The sequence below is a fragment of the Megachile rotundata genome, chromosome 14 (assembly GCF_050947335.1).
Source record: "Megachile rotundata isolate GNS110a chromosome 14, iyMegRotu1, whole genome shotgun sequence".
NCBI classification, from domain to species: Eukaryota; Metazoa; Arthropoda; class Insecta; order Hymenoptera; family Megachilidae; genus Megachile; species Megachile rotundata.
In genome coordinates this window covers 11,831,955-11,849,363 of record NC_134996.1, presented here as the reverse complement: position 1 = coordinate 11,849,363, position 17,409 = coordinate 11,831,955, and the positions used below count along the sequence as shown (strand labels likewise).

The following is a 17,409-nucleotide window of genomic DNA, read 5'->3' as shown; positions in this document are numbered from 1 at the left end:
CCATTCAAACTTCCATTCAAAGCTAGAATGTTTTGAATTCTGACACTTTATGTCAGACGAGGTTCAGACAGTTAGAGATTCGATTTGTTCCTCAATGTTGTATTTTTCATTGTATTTTGATTCAGTTTTCTTGTGGATAAAGTCCAGTACCTTCTCTGAAACTACTTTTTGTATGATACTTTTCGATATATTAGCCTAGTTACCAAAAGTCCTTTCTCAACCCGTAGAATATCTCTGGGAGCAAAACATCAGACAAAACGATTTCCGAGGAATTTTAAATCGAACCGTGATTCCATTAGGGAGCGAAATGATTCGAGAGAAGCGTTCGAGCAAGAAACTTCCTGTCGAATGGTCTCGCGCATGATAATAAAACCCGAAGAACTGTACACGAGCGGATTTTATTTGGACGTTAATTGGCCGGCCGGTAACCGACCTCCAAAAACACACTGTCCAAGAATACGAATGTGTTTACGGTGCCGTTTCGCTGCGCGCCATTGACCCGTTAATGTTCAAACGCGTGTCTATTCTCCACGTGTCGATTTATTCCACGTGTTTTTTAAATATTGGAGTTTCGAAAAATGGAGTCACAAAGCACGGGATATTACGATCGTTAGAGGATCCATTAGGGAACCAGAAGATTAAGAAGTTCAATTAGCCGAGAACTTTCGCCGGTTAAGGAGGGCAATGTCGACACACGAGGTTGCAATCAGAACGAAATCGAAAGGGCCTACCGAGAAGAGCATCGATTCTCCGATGGTGAAACTTCCATCCGTTTTTGTCGAACGTAAATCCTTTTCGGGCGGCTCGAAGTGAAAATCTCCAGATTTTTCTCGTCCGTGATTCACGCCTTTTTTCAACGAATTTATGAATATTTATCATGTACAAAAAGTGGATCGGTAGGATTTTAGGGAGGTATGTTATTTTAGACGAAACGATTTGTTTATCGCTAACGGAGGATAATTTTAGTTCGGGAATTCTGGTTTCCCTGTTAGAGATTTATCGCTCGCTTAATGTCCCGACTCCACGTTTTTATTCCGTGATTAATTCCTTGGGAATATTCTTTCAATTAATTTTCATGACTGACTAAATTCTTCCTCCGAGTACATAACAAAATAATGAAAGTCAAATAATCGTCGATCGCTATTTATTTCTTCATTAATCCGAGCATAGTTACGTTATAGAATTAGTGTTAATTAGGTACCTGATAATTATCAAGGATCGTTAATCCGATTCTATGGTCGTTAATGAATGCTTGAAAAGAGCAAAGAAATTCCAGGCGATCGAGCGCAGGCCAATTGGAAATTCCTCTCACATTTCTGATTTCGTTCGGGATTTCATAGACTCCCGTGGAACCAGCTATGATGCAACGAGAAAAGAAATTTCCGGTAATAAATTGTCGTGGTATGTTGCCGTAGGCTTGAATGGGGACTCAAATATCTCGTAAGAGTTCTCGCGGAGAACCCACGTGCGTGCTTCCCGAGAGGCCGCTTTCTTATTACATTCTACTTTTCATTCTACAATCCCGTTAATACCCTTCATTTATTCCTATTATTTTTTAATTTGTACCCTGACGCACTCATGACGCACTTACAGATTGAACGTCACAAAAATTACGTCAAATTTAGGTTCAATTATAAGGTGCATTATCAAGGATCCTTGGGTATAAAATAGTTAAATGAGAGGCTATTTTAGTGGACCGTAGTGTACATCTCTATGGAGGCCATTTTCGTGTCAGTAAGTATGAGTTTATACAAAAGGACAAAGGTACAAATGATCTATTAGTGTCTGTTTATTGTACTGATCCTTTGATCATTTATTAGAAAAATTCGTACTATGTATGAGTTTATAAGAAATGACAAATATGTCCAAGTACAATCAATCTATTAGTGTTAGTTTATTATACTAATCATACGATCATTTATTAGAAAAATTCGTACTATGTATGAGTTTATAGAAAATTACAAATATGTCCAAGTACAACCAATCTATTAGTGCTGGTTTATTATACTGATCCTAAGATCATTTATTCAAAAAATTCCTACTACATATAAATTTATAGAAAATGACAAAGATGTCCAAGTACAACCAATCTATTAGTGTCCTTTTATTGAACTGATCCTAAGATCATTTATCCAAAAAATTCATACTACATATGAGTTCATAAAAAAATGACAGAAGTGTCCAAATACAACCAATCTATTAGTGCTGGTTTATTATACTAATCATACAATCATTTATTCAAAAAGTTCCTACTATATATAAATTTATAAAAAATGACAAAAATGTCCAAGTACAATCAATCTATTAGTGTCCCTTTATTGAACTGATCCTAAGATCATTTATCCAAAAAATTCATACTACATATGAGTTCATAAAAAAATGACAGAAGTGTCCAAGTCCAACCAATCTATTAGTGCTGGTTTATTATTAATCATACAATCATTTATTCAAAAAATTCCTACTACATATAAATTTATAAAAAATGACAAAAATGTCCAAGTACAACCAATCTATTAGTGTCCTTTTATTGAACTGATCCTAAGATCATTTATCCAAAAAATTCCTACTACATATGAGTTCATAAAAAAATGACAGAAGTGTCCAAGTACAACCAATCTATTAGTGCCAGTTTATTATACTAATCACACAATCATTTATTCAAAAAGTTCCTACTACATATGAATTTATAAAAAATGACAAAAATGTCCAAGTATTAGTGTTCCTTTATTGTACTGATCCTAAAATCATTTATTAGAAAAATTCCTACTACATAGTTCATAAAAAAATGACAGAAGTGTCCAAATAGAGCCGGTGTATTGAACTGATCCTGTCTGAAAGTATAATTCAGAACAAATTGAAAGATTGAAGTAGGTGATTCGTTCTAATTTCGATGAAGGAGAAGAGAGGAGACACAATGAAGCACCTGGACACACAGACACGTAGGTAAACGAAAAGAGCGTTCCTCGTCAAGTTCCAGCAGCGTTGCGCCGGAGAGACTTGGTCTAGGTCGCCTTTCACTGTCCTACTGACGTCTCGTGGTTAGTTGGTTAGTTGCTCTATTCTACTACGACTATAACTCAATGCCAGCATACACGTTGTCGTACAGAGCGACCCAAAAGAAACTACCGGCTCGGAAGGCCGAGCACGTGATGCGAGGCAAAAAAAGGCTAAATCTTCCACTCGGCCAGCTGGAAACTCACACAATGTAATTCTCAATTGCCGAACTTTGGAACAAACATCAATCTACTACTAATAAAATTCATCTAGCAATAAAATTCAGAGTTTCTAAGAAAACCTTGATCAACCCAATTGACATATACGTCGCTGAGAAATTTTCCAGATCGAGAAATTTGAAAGATTTGAATAATCTTGTGGGTCATTCGACATTTCTCTGCAAAAATGTCCGTAGAAAAATGTTAAGGTAAATGTTTCCCGCGATTCACTTTCGATCGGCAAGTCGGTCGCAGTGAACGTATCGCAAATCTTTGCAAATGCCCCCAAGAAAGTAAAGTGGAAAGCAGCAAGATTTATATGCTACTTTGATGTTCCCAGCAAACTTGTTGAACCTGATCTTGAATCTGGTTTACGGTGATACGCTCACATGCACGCGGAACGTTCGGCTAGACGTCGAAGAATAATTCGAGCCACTTTAGCGGGACAATAAATAATAATCGGCGTTAAAGACAAGGCGGAACGAGCCGGACGATTTTCACGTTTTACTCGTCTCCTAATTTATTCGTCGACATTCCGGCTGACTGCGATCGAATCGATGATTCGCAAGGTACTTCAATAGTTTTTGAAAACTGACAGTAAAAACACGAGTCGCTTTCCAGAACGAAATCGAGATCAGGATCGAGATTCCTTCTATTGTTCACGCTACGAGAATTACTTTCGCTGCTTTCGATTTTCGCGACGCCTGTGATTCAACGGTGACAGCTTCAACCGGTACACGACTTTCGTTCTCGTTTAATTACGATTTCAGCTAGAAATGGCCGTAGGCTGTTGTTTAAAAAAAGGAAAAACGAGTGTAATTGTACGCTTTTACTTTCGATTGTTTTGCCGTACAAGATAAACGAATTTAATTGTTTCCTCCTGGCAAGCGTTAATTAGAAAGTCGATTGTTGCGCAGTTAATGACAAGTCGCTCCTTAAAAATGAGACTAAAAGTGATGGAAATAAAAAGCGTTTTCCCTAAGATATAATATCCCGGGGAAATTATCTTATAAAAATCCAGCCCCGCTGAAATCAACCCCAATTACAAGCCACAATAAACAACATCATTCCTGAAATGACATCAGACTCAATTAAGCACTTAATCGCAGCAACGAGGCATAATCCAATCTTTACAGACTACCTCTATAAAACCCCGCCTACCATGTCACACTCGCCGAAGGAATCACCACGACCCGGCACGGCCGTAAAATATTCTTTTCCGAAGGATGATTCGACGAAACGCGCCACGACCAGCTCTCCTGCATCGTTATTCGACGTCGCGAACGTTTAACAACTTTTGAAACCTCGAAGATCTTGGTTATCCTTGAAGCCACAGTACTTGTGCAACGTTTTACTCGCGCATAAAATACAACATGGTAATATAAGCTTGATAGTTTGTCAATCCGAAAGATCTCCAGTCTAAAATCAGAATCAATTATCGGCTCTTACTATGATAGTTTACGTAGATTATTACCTTAGTTATCTCGAATATTAGTATAGTGATCAGCGCAAACGAAGTTCGGACCTTGGCAATTCTAACTTCAGAATGTTCCAAGGTCTTCGAGTTGACGACCCAAACGTTACAATATCCGGTAGAAATGGCACGAGAGGCAAACGTATTATGGTAGCCATAGATAGCAAAGCCACAGCGCATCATGGTGGACCGATGTAATAATAGATTGCATTCAACCGTGGTGGTCCCTGGCCGCAAATTACCGACAATCATAGCCGACGCTATCGAATCTTCTTTTTTCGGCAAATAATGGTTCTTTCAACCCTTTTACTCCTCTTTCGTTCTTGAAATAAAGCTTATTAATGGGGTATATTTAGGGATAGGCACATCAGCAAGCTTATTACTCAAAATCGATATACGAAAAATAAAGTATGGTCTGTCATCCACACATGTCATCTACAAATTTAAGAAAAACTACTAGTGCCATCTATTTTATGTCAACGTTATGTGAGCCTAGTGGTGTATTGATGCAAATGTATCTTGAATAAAAAAAATTAATTTTGGCAAAATAATTCTTCTCCTATTTAAAAAGTTCCATTAGTTTTCCGACCTATACATATATGTAGAAAAGTAAGTAGGGTAAAAGATTAATATCGTGTAATGGTTTAATAATAACCGCTCGCCCGAGGACATATCGCAAGGTATCTAACAATCTCAGTTTGATAAATATTGGGGTTCGATCAATATTCATGATACTTAAGCTCCATTTATAACGCTTTAGCGTGGCAATATATCTAGCGCGTGGTCCACTATCGTGTTAGGCTCGTACTTCTTTCGCATCCACATACCTCCCTTTACACACCTTTCTCGAATGCAACTCTCGTGGCTGGCCACGTGTGGCATGGGTATTGCACGTGTAGCGCCGGTGCCAAGCGATACAAATCGATCCGCGGGTTTCACGGTTTAGTTTGACTCGATCTAATCCCATCGCGGTTCGGCGTTGATTTATAGACGGTTGCTTTGATTTCTCCGTTCTTGCAATTTTTACCCGGTCTTCCCACCGGTACGTTGGTTGCTACACACGCGATTATGCGAGTCAGGTGAACACAGGTGCACAGGTGTGCCTCTAGAGACGGGAACAAACCAGTGATTGGCTCGCGAACAATGCGGTTAATCATGTTTTCGCGTGACATCTCGCGATAATAAGTGGGTCAACTAGACTGATAGACTCGTTCGGCTGGGCTGAATTATTGCCGGATTTATCTTACCACCAGACCGTTCTATAACACTTTTCAACTATTCGCAGATCCGTCAACGGTTCATTGCGGTACCTCGTTTTATCAGTTTGTTCGTCTCTTAGGAAGAAACATGTTCCGGGATGTTACTTCCCATACTTTGACGAGTTCCACTCGTGACGCACTTTCAGCTCAAATGTGACAAACCTTGAACATTCTTCAATTCGAAATTTAGGTCCAACTATAAGTTGCATTATCAAGGGTCCCTGAATATAAAATACTCACAATTAATTTTCTTTATTCGTTTTAATGCTATAGCCCTGAATAGTCTTGACTGACGCATCTGTTAAATAAATGGCATGGGAAGGGGTTAACCCTTTGCACTCGAAGGTAATTTGTTTGCAAACAGCGACTTTAAAACTTACTAATATAAGGGTTAAATGAATTCTTTTCAGGTTATTATTTCTGTAATAATTTCTAATATTGCTTGCTTTACTATGTTTATAAAATGCTTATTTCAAGTTACTTTATTAAAATGGTGACTGAGTTACCCCTCGAGCGTAAAAGGTTAATATATTGCTCCATTTTGATCGACAAGTAGAAAAAAGATTGAATCAACGTAGAGACGGTTTGATCCCATCTCTATCCAGCCCACGACACACCGATTCCCGCGCATACGCAGCTGTTGCCTCGCAAAGTTTTATGCACGCATTTATTTCAAGCGTTCAGCTTGTACGAGGTGTACCGGCCTCGGTACCCTTAATGAATTCGCGGAAATTTCATTCCTTAGCGAATTCTTCGCTGCGCGCATAAGAGGCTGAAACGAATCGTTCGCGGCCTCGTTACGACCGTCCAGGAAATATTCCTGGAATTCGTGGAAAATGGATGTGGCTCGGTTCAGGACGCCCATTTCTCCGTTTCTCAACATCCTTTGTCAGAATCGCCTTCATGGTAGATTAGAGGCCTTGAAACTTCCGAGGAACGCTGTACGCTTCGAAATCGATCGATTATCGAATCCGCCATGTTTCCTCTAATTGAAGCTTAATCACGATAGAGAGGCCTTGTTCTTGTCTTGTACAGAGATAACGAGCAATTCTCTGCTACTTTTCCTTCGGGGGCATTCGAGCGAAACAGTGCAGGAATTCCAGATTTCAATTTCGTACAGTCCCTCGAGCGTAAATTATTGTGTTGAATACTCTTCTATTTTCAGCTCACGAGAACCGCGTCAAGTAGAGTCGTCGATGATTATTCAGACGGCGGACGCTGCCGGTGAAGTTTTATTCCATTTAACCTTAATTTTCCTGATTCTAGAGCTATACTCTTATTTATTCTGTACGGCTATTTCTGCAGAGCCATTCCAAGTTAAAAATCCCGCGATAAATATATTAATTCTTCCCATGTTAATTTACGAACTGAGACCAGAACCTGATAATTAAATCCTTCGAAATCTATTTAAAAAATTGAGGAATTTCGTCCGAAGAGATCATTGTTCTTCCCCCGTTTTCGCGGCATGTTCAAGGTTCCATCGCTAAAAGAAAAGCAGAAGAGGCTACAAGAGTAGCACGAGGACACGAGGCAGCAACGAAATTCAGGATCGTGTTCGCGCGAGAAACGACGACGGGGAGAGTGAAAGAAAGTGAAAAAGCCATGGACACGAGAGAGCTATGCGCACAACGGAGAAAGAGAAAAAGACAGGCGAAACTGGCTGGATGACCTCGGTCTCGGAGTTGCAGTTGCAACGCGACAGGTTCGCAGCTGCAGTCTGTCCCAGATGTCGAGGCTGACGTCGGCGTAGGTGTGAGAGATCTGTGTACACTCGGCGTTTCCTTCGAACTGTGTCACGGCGTCTTTCTAGCCGGTTTAAAAGTAAAAGTAATTGATAGACGTTCGGATGATCTCCCGTTTACTTCTGCTTACAAATATCCTCGGTTCTAATATCTTGCTTGCAAGATTCGTGAAAGGGTACCTGGAGAGGAACTTCTTGTTTACGGGTCAAACATAAAAAGTAGGTCTCGAATGCATCTAGTCTGGAAGTTGCAGACGCAGCAGGTGCGCATCTGCGACCTACTCTCTAAATCGATGGTAAGCACCGGTGACGTAGGCGCAAAACTGCATCGGATCGCCAGCACGTGACGCGTTCGTGTGCACGTAACACAATGCAAGCGAAACAAATTGCCTACGAACGTTGCTCTATCGAACGAAACTGTCCGACAAATCAGAGGATCAGTTTGGAATCTAACGATCTGAACTAAGGTTGCAAGAACCTAGTGAAACGATCTGGTATATAGAAGAGACTTGAGGCTTTTAGGGCTCGGCGTCAGGTATTGAGGCTTTCGGGTGTGAGCCGTATCCTAAAGGAACAGCTAGCTAGCTAAGAGATACACTGGTAAATAATTAAATGTAAGACACCTGAAGTCCAAGCGTTTAAAGACTATCGATGTGAATAGAACCATGAAAAGATGTTCATCATAAAAGCTATCAGTGAAAGATGTTACTTAGCTCTAAACATCGGTCTCTATTGAAGCAATCACGTGAATTGCTACTAGTCGGATTTGGAACTCGAAACTCCGGTCAATTGAGTCACGTTAGCGACGGCTTCTGCCTAATTCTAGTATCGGAACGACTACCACCTACATTATTAATTGGAAAATAGCTCCGGGTGTCCTTCTGTGTCGCAATTTCGTCGGTCCCTCAATAGTCCATCTCTGAAAGCGTAGGGGCCGTTGAAAGTTTCTAGACTAGATCGACAAATTGAACCGGGTAGAACCTCAGACACCGCGTTATTGTGGCTTTCGATAAAACGTTGCTCTAAAAATACTTAATGGGATATCGAATCGCTTCTCGGAATCTTGCTCTCCATTGTTGGCCGATTTCTAAAGACCCGTCGACGAGCGAGCGTATAAATAAAGAGGCGAACAGAAGTAATTAGGATAGAAAAAAGCAGGGGAACGGAGGGAAAGGAGGGTATCGCGCAGGCGAGAGAGGCAGAGAATCGCCCGGATGACCTCAGTGTCTCGAAGCTACGGAGAGCAGCAGGTACGCAGCTGCGGAATGTCCCATATTCCCATGGTGAACTCGGACGCTCGATAATCGAGATATCGAGCACGTAGGTGCGAGAAACCACGAGAGGCACGGACAACGTTACACGCTACGCTCCCAGCTTCATACACGGCTTGCATCATACGCATTACACACACTTTGCTTGATGAAACAAATTGGTATGACCTGGTCTAGCCACTGTTGCTGCTGCCGTTGCTTCTCATCGACACCCTCCAGCCTGTCCCCCCTTCTTCGTCGTTCTTTCGTCGTTTCATTGAAGGAAGTCGTTTAGAAGAGATTCCTCGGCCCCCGACTGTAATTTCCGCGTGGCAATTCGACGCCGGTTTCCTATGCCTCTTCCATTTTGCTCGCGGTCAATTTCAATTGAATTAGATACGTAATCTCGTTCGATCCAAGCAAAAACCTACGGTTTCCCTTTCTCGCCTACTATGTAATTTCAATAATTTTGCGGATCGAATTACCACTCACGATCAGATTCCAAGGCATTCGATAAATTTCACCGGTAATTTACCGTCGCCTCTGGTAACCTATCCGTTTATTATATTCGCGTAAACGATTCGACAGGTTAACCGATACTCAGATTATATCGACAGATAACGGCGGATCTAACATTCTCTAGCTGGATGCACTTTTTATACCTTTGACTATAAAAGTGATGCATTAACCTCTTGCACTATTTTGACGAGTCCGACTCGTACCTCGGCCGTGATCAATTTTACTCAAATTAATACGCTTCAATTTGGAGTTCAAATCCAATTATAATTTACATAGTCAACGAATAATAACATATTGACATAACATTTCAATTTTTTCCATTTTAACCCCTAGCACTAATTTGACGAGTCCGACGCATTTGTACCTCGGCCGTGATCAATTTTACTCAAATCTTGAATACGCTTCAATTTGGAGTTCAATTATAGATTGCATAGTCAACGATCGAATACCAACATATTGAAGTAACATTTCAATTTTCTTGTCTACTTTAATATTATAGCTTAATTGTTCAGTTCTGCCTGACGCACCCGACAAGTCATAGTGCAAGGGGTTAATATTGTAGCTGTTAGTTCTGACGCACCTGACAAATAAGTCATAGTGCAAGGGGTTAACGTTGTAGCTGTTAGTTCTGACGCACCTGACAAATAAGTCATAGTGCAAGGGGTTAATATCGTCGGTATCAAAGTAGGCTTTCCGGTGTTTCAAGAAGCTCGTCCAAATACCCGGTTGAAAGACATATTCAGAGTTTCGCAAACCAGGTCGAAGTCGCGAGAAAGGAGGAACTGGAGCAGACCTTCCGAAACGTTCGTTTTCGTGGCGCAGGGATTCGCTGGTGATCGAGTGAAAATCACGGACAACGGGGAAGGAAGGGGTAGGTAGAGGAGGTCGAGTCCCGGAAAAGAGGGAAGGAAGAACGTCAGCGAAAGAGGAGAAGGCTCGAGGGGGAAAAGAGGGTTCGCTCGCGAGGGAGGCGACGCGACGTTCGGCGCGCATAGTTCAAAGATAGAAGAGCGCAGCGGCACGTTGCACCGATGCATGCCCGCTGCATGCCCGCTGCATGTGCATTGGCCGGTTGTGCGCGCATGCACACAGACACGTAACCAGCTCTGCGGCACCGCCATTGAGACCTGACCTACTTTGGGACACACGGTTCGCCGACATCGCGCTTCGCCCGAGTAAAAGCACCGAGCAAAGCACACTCCGCGAGCGTGGGCGGCCGGTCTTCCCTTCTCGCTCTTTTTTCCGCTCCTCTGACCCGACTGTCTTCGTTTTTTACCCTCCTTCTTCCACCTTTTTTAATGCGCTCCCCGATAAATTTCCGACATTTTTCCTATTAAACTCTTTTACCGGGTAAATATTAATTAGACTCTAGATTCCACCAATCAATCCACAGATTTTTAGTGGTAGTCGTTATTTTTGGGACGTTCTTTTTCGGGACACTTATCGATGTTTGCTGCGTGACCCTTTTGTTTCTCGATTCATCTCAACCCTTCTTTTTTTATTTCTCTTGATCTCTACGCACCTCATTTCTGCTCTGTCCACGACCCTTTCGCACCCTGTTCTCTCTCTTTGTCTCTCGTCGACCCTTCGGATATAATGCACCGGTTTTCGGTGCACCGAGAGATTTCGAGTGCATTGGCCTAGATACGAACCGAGCGGGGTTTGATATGAATTTTCCGGTAGACACGGATTTTCCCCTCGGATATCGGGTCAACGAAACGAAATTCCCGCGAAAGGAGGACAGCGGGAGCGCAATAAAGGCCGGATCGACGTCGTCGATTCTCACCGAGCCGAACAATATTCCTCGATTGAATCCACTTGCGGCGCCTGCCTCTCTTCCGCGGTAAATGACTTCATCCGTGAGAGAACGACTCGTCTTTCCGTCCAGAGAAAATGCTTGAAAATCGGGGAAATGGGCCGTGAACGGCAAGAATAAACTCGCGCAGTTATTGGATGCAGCGAAGTGTTTCTCAAAAGCAACCATAATTAATATTCGTGAGTTTTGATTCGTCACGGTTAACCGATAACTCCAGCCCGATTACGTTATAGGGTTTTAACTACCTGTTCCTCGTAGGAACTTAAAATCTCGAGAAAATTTCTAGTGTCTAAGCTCGTAAGATCGCAGAAAAAGGTAATGACAATCCTGCTAGAAGGGAAGAAACCGGTAATTGTTAGATTATCGGCGATCATTAAGATGCATGACTAACATTTACGAGCACGGAATCGCGTTTATGATCGTGCGAACGAAGTCCATAAAAGTGTCCGCATTATCAGCGAAAGAGAACAGTAGGATCGATGAAAGAGAGTCTGGAACACGGAAACCGAGCAAAAATATATTTCGAGAGATCGTCCCACGATCGTTGCGCAAATGGCGTACGAAGCCGTTATCGTCAGAGCGGAGGATATTCGGCCGATTATCTTAACGACGCTGCATACCGAACGGGTCCTTTCACCAATAACGTATTTAAACATTGTCGCTTTAAAAGTAAAAAAGAGAAATCGAGAGGGAAAGCAGCGCGAACGCGAGCAATCAATTTGCATTAACGAAGAATTCGGCTCCTGAAGTTCGCTTTCTTCTTTCTCCTCGATTTCTGGAGGGAGAGAAAAATTTCGAGGGTACAATCGCAGCTTGTCAAGCAAAACAAACTCGCTCCCTCGGATCCGCAAATAATCCGAGTCTTCTATAAATTCACCTTGAAACGGTTATCCACCCGCGGTGCATCTCCCTGCAAGCTTCGCTTCGAAATCGGTCGAGCGTGACCGTGCTTTAACGTGAACTTATTGCCAGATCGGTCACGGTTCGCCAACTGATTCGATAAAAGTTTAACCATACGCGATCTATCCTCGAAAATCGAGTTATAAAAATGTAACATTATATGTAACATTATAAAAATACACATTATATGCCTAAAACGAATGATCACTCAAATGATCACTCCATAAGTTTCTTATTACAAGGCACACATTTTGTTAAGTACATTTCTTGAAATCAGAATTGATTTTCATCACGACAAAGAATAAATGTACTAATTTATGTTTCATCGTTTGTTCATTTATTCTTTAACTTCATTTTTAATTTCTAGTTAAGTACACATTATATGCCTAAGATTACCAAACCAGTTAAATGACCGCTCCATAAGTTTCTTATTACAAGGTACACATTGTGTTAACATTTCTTGAAATCAGAATTGATTTCCATCACGGTTAACAATAAATGTGTACTAATTTATGTTTCATCATTTGTTCATTTATTCTTTAACTTCATTTTTAATTTCTAGTTAAGTACACATTATATGCCTGAAACTGCCAAACCAGTTAAATGACCGCTCCATAAGTTTCCTATTACAAGCTACACATTTTGTTAAGTACATTTCTTGAAATCAGAATTGATTTTCATCACGATGAAGAATAAATGTGTACTAATTTATGCTTCATCGTTTGTTCATTTATTTTTAACTTCATTTTTAACCATTTCTTCAGAACTGCCTAATTTCAGCCATAACATGAAAACAGACACAGAAACTTGAAATGTAATGTGAATTTGGTATCATGCAGTCATTGACTATGCAAATTATAGTTAGACTTGATCTCCAAATCAAAATGTATTCAAAATTCGAGTAAAATTGGTCACAGCCGAAGTATGACTGCGTCCCAAGTCAGACTCGTCAAAATAATGTAACGATTTAATTTCAAATTAAGTACTGCCGGTAGATTTAGTGTTAAATCCCCCAAAATACCTTAAATTAAAATACCAGAAATGACCAAAGAAGGTGCAGGGTTAAAAATAACCGGAATCGTAGAAACGCGTGAATGGAATCGAAGATCGATCGAGCCCTCAAACGGTTCAATGGAAAACAGGAGCAACGGTTGGCTAGGGTATTTTTAGATGGGTCGAGATTGACCGTGTTCGGCTGTTACGATGGCTGGCGCACGTGCATCGGCTCGCAAGCACAGGGAATCGTTGCACCGGAGAGAGAGAGAGCTTGCAGCCCCCGTCAACTGGGTCAACGTGACACCGTCGACGTCGTCGCTCTTGACGCACGTGCAAACATCTTGAAACGCGGCACGCATGTGCAGCTTGCCAGGCTAACTTCGCCTGGATTTCCCTGTCGACGATCAATGACGTCCGGGAAACGTTCCTCTTTTCTGCGTCCTTCGTTACACTGACAAGCACTTGCTCTACAGCTTTATCGACCTTTTGCTCGCCGATTGCTATATCATTTACTTCACATTTTATGATATCTCTTTGGGTATAAAACTTAGCGTTGTATACTTAGGGTAGATAATACTTAGGGACTCATTGTATACCTAGGGTATAAAATACTTTAGAATCTCGTTTACTTAGGGTATGAAATACTTAGCGTTGTATACTTAGGGTACAAAGTACTTAGGGTCTCGTATACTTAAAGCTTCAGGGACCACTATGTCACTGGTGCTAGCATTGGTAGTCGAACTTTTGCAGTTATAGTTTTGCATATAAGTCATTGCAAAATCTAACGATGTAAAGACCTAACCTAACCACATAAATCACTGTAAATGATTTATCAGACTTAATTTCGCTTTCCCCTTCGAAGCCTCCAAGTAGACAAATGGGTAGATGTCCAGACTCGATATTCGTCGTGGCGTCCGCTTATTCCCGAATCGAAACGCGTGTCGCCGAAAAAAATGAAAAAAGTCAAAAGAGGCAAAAAACGGAGAACGAAGCGAGTGAAAGTGCGAGCCGTCTCGAATTCGCGATTAGAGGGGCCGTTGAAGAAGAGGCGCACCCGCGGGTCCCGCTGCCAGGCCCCGAAAAAGGCGAATCACCTCGCGTCGAAAGTTGCTCTTCCGAACGAGTGTTGCGACTTGACGCGGAAAGAGCGAGAGAGAGGGAAAGGTGGGACGAGGCCGAGAGGGGAATCGTATGCGAAATAACAGGCCGTTCAAACTGCGCAAATGTTTGCGAAATGACGTCAAAAACTCGCCAGCTCTGTTCGGATTACACGTGCGGTCGGTGAACGCGTGCCTGAACCTCGGGACAAAAGGATGATTCTGGCTAATTATCTTAACTGCTAGGGAAGGTTAATACGCCGGAAACACCGAGGATCAAATATAATTACGTGTAATAACAGTCTTTGATTTTCGATATGAGCATTTTGGGTAGTTCTGTTGGGGGTTTCTTAATCCTCGTGTGATCCACGTTATACTGACTCATGTGTGACATGCGTTATTCGGATCTGATAAACAGGTATTTTCTTTGCAATTTTGCATTTGATTGTTATTGTGATATAGTCTAAGATGTACCTAACATTTTAAACACCTTCAGTTGTCACCTTGTAGAAATAAGGGTGAATGACCAGAATGATCTGTCCGGAAGATTGCAGATTAACACATTGCCACCCTTGAAGCAATCTTCAATTGCATCCAGCAGTGTTTTAATTTTTACAAAATATTTTCATAATATCTTGTTACATTTATTTTCCCTTGTAATTAATGTAGTCAGATCCATGTAATTAATGCGAGAATTTGTTATTAGGAAAGTGAACAAATTTTTAATAATACACGTGTTAGATCAGTAGAGAAACTTAAGTGTCAGCCATATATGTGACGTGGCAGTCAACGTGTTAACATACGCCAACAGAATATTCCCAGTGAAACAGCCATACGTGATCAGACTCCCCCGTGTTTTATCCGATTGCACAGCTAAACGCGTTAATTTTAACGGCGAAGAAAAGATAGAGTTGAAGAAGAGAAGCTAGGTCGCGAGAAGCCGAGAGCAGAAACGGCGCTCAGAAATAATACACGGCTAAGAAAAAAGGGGGATACGAGGGGATGCACGGTTTACCTGCAACCTGCACACGGATGCATATTTTTCCATCCCCTATTCATTCGCGAGTGTACGGTGCTATGACCCACTTCCGTCTGCGGAATAAACGACACCACCCACGCACGGGATCCTCGAGCTCCATTCGAACACGGTGTTTCATTGATGCACAGGGTCGATGTTTCAACAGAATCTAGATCGAATGCTTTCGAATCTGTCGTAATCGCTGGACTTGACATGATTTTACAATTATTACTAAGTATTCGATACGTAGTTCGATTCTGAAGACTCTTGGACTCTGAAGATTCTACTTGGAGTCTGAGATTGTACCTGGAGTCTGAAGATTTTATTTGGAGTCTGAAGATTGTACATAGGGTCTGAAGATTTTATTTGGAGTCTCAAGATTGAAACTAGAGTCTGAAGATTTTATTTGGAGTCTGAAATTGTATCTTAGAGTCTGTAGATTTTATTTGGAGTCTGAAGATTGTACCTAGAGTCTGAAGATTTTATTTGAAGTCTGAGATTGTATCTTAGAGTCTGTAGATTTTATTTGGAGTCTGAAGATTGTACCTAGAGTCTGAAGATTTTATTTGAAGTCTGAGATTGTATCTTAGAGTCTGTAGATTTTATTTGGAGTCCGAAGATTGAAACTAGAGTCTCAAGATTTTATTTGAAGTCTGAAGACTGTACCTAGAGTCTGAAGATTTTATTTGAAGTCTGAGATTGTATCTTAGAGTCTGAAGATTTTATTTGGAGTCTGAGATTGTACCTAGAGTCTCAAGATTTTATTTGGAGTCTGAAGATTGAAACTAGAGTCTGAAGATTGAAACTAGAGTCTGAAGATTTTATTTGGAGTCTGAAGATTGTATCTGGAGTTTGAAGATTTTATTTGAAGTCTGAGATTGTACCTAGAGTCTGAAGATTTTATTTAAAGTCTGAGATTGTACCTAGAGTCTGAAGATTCTACCTGAAGTCTAAAGACTCTTCCTGAAGTTAAGAATTTAACTTGATTTCTGTTAACGACAATGTTTCTCTGGATTATTTTTAAACAGTTCCAACGGGAAAACGTTATCGATAACTGGAACATTGCAGGAAGTTCGCGGCAAATATCGTAGATGGCAAGCATTACGAGACAGCAGGAAGAAAGCGAGCGTCGAAAAGCACGGTAAAAGCAGAAAGTGGAACGGCGGTCGGATTGAAAGCCTCTTCTCGTTCGGGGACTAACAGACATTTATGAGACACTGGAATCCGAGGAACGACCGGTATCTCGTATTTCGTCGTCGAGCCAAGGAATCGAGCAACCGTGAACCGCCTACGCGATCCGATCAAACCGTACGAATTAATAGGGAAAACTGTTGCATACCCTCTCTTCCGTAATCTTGAATAAATTAGAAAAGACCGTCGTCGACGTTGCCGGGAAGCGACCTAAAATTTTATTCGAAGTTTTACGAATTCTGGGTCGTTAAACTGCAATCGAACATAAATTTTACCATCAATTTTTAAGTCTCTAGAAGTTGCTGGAATTTTAATCTACTCGACATAGTCCGATTCTAACTCTAACTCTGATGGGTCGTTGCTTATAGCTAGTTTGAGGTCGACATAGCACAGGTAATTCCAGCGTTGAAATATTCTGAGATCCACTAAGCTAACTTAATCCCTACTACACAATCCCTGAGAATGTCATAAAACAAATTGCAATTCCTGTTAAGAGTAATTGAAAGAGGAAATATTTTTAGTGGTGAAATTTTCGAGTAATCGGTATCGAGCAGAGGTTGTATCGGCAACGATGGCTCCTCGAACGAGCCTGGAACGTCGTTCCGTGGCCGAATCAGCCTGAGTTTGCCGGATGCCCGGCCGGCCGAACCTGTCTCTTCTACCGGCACGCACGGCGCTTCATCGAGGCACCGTCACGCGTGGAAGTCGTTTACCCCTCGGAGTTATTTGGCCCCTTCGTGGCGAGCAACGCTCCGGCCAACACGCTCCAACCGGACGACGAAGAGTGACACAACACGCGGGACGCCGGTCGACGGCTAACATCGGAGAGAAGAAGTTATTGGTCAGAGGAAGTTGAGGGAAATTTGGTGATAGGGGTATCTTTGGGGTGCATTCGACTTACCCTTTCTACCAATTCCACTCCTTAATTTTACCAAC

General features: G+C 41.6%; 1 protein-coding gene across 4 annotated transcripts in view; it reads right to left on the bottom strand.

Moving 5' to 3' along the window:
• Window positions 1–17,409, bottom strand: part of Oatp74D (Organic anion transporting polypeptide 74D) — a 72,832-nt gene that overhangs the window by 17,094 nt on the left and 38,329 nt on the right. The window lies entirely within an intron of this gene.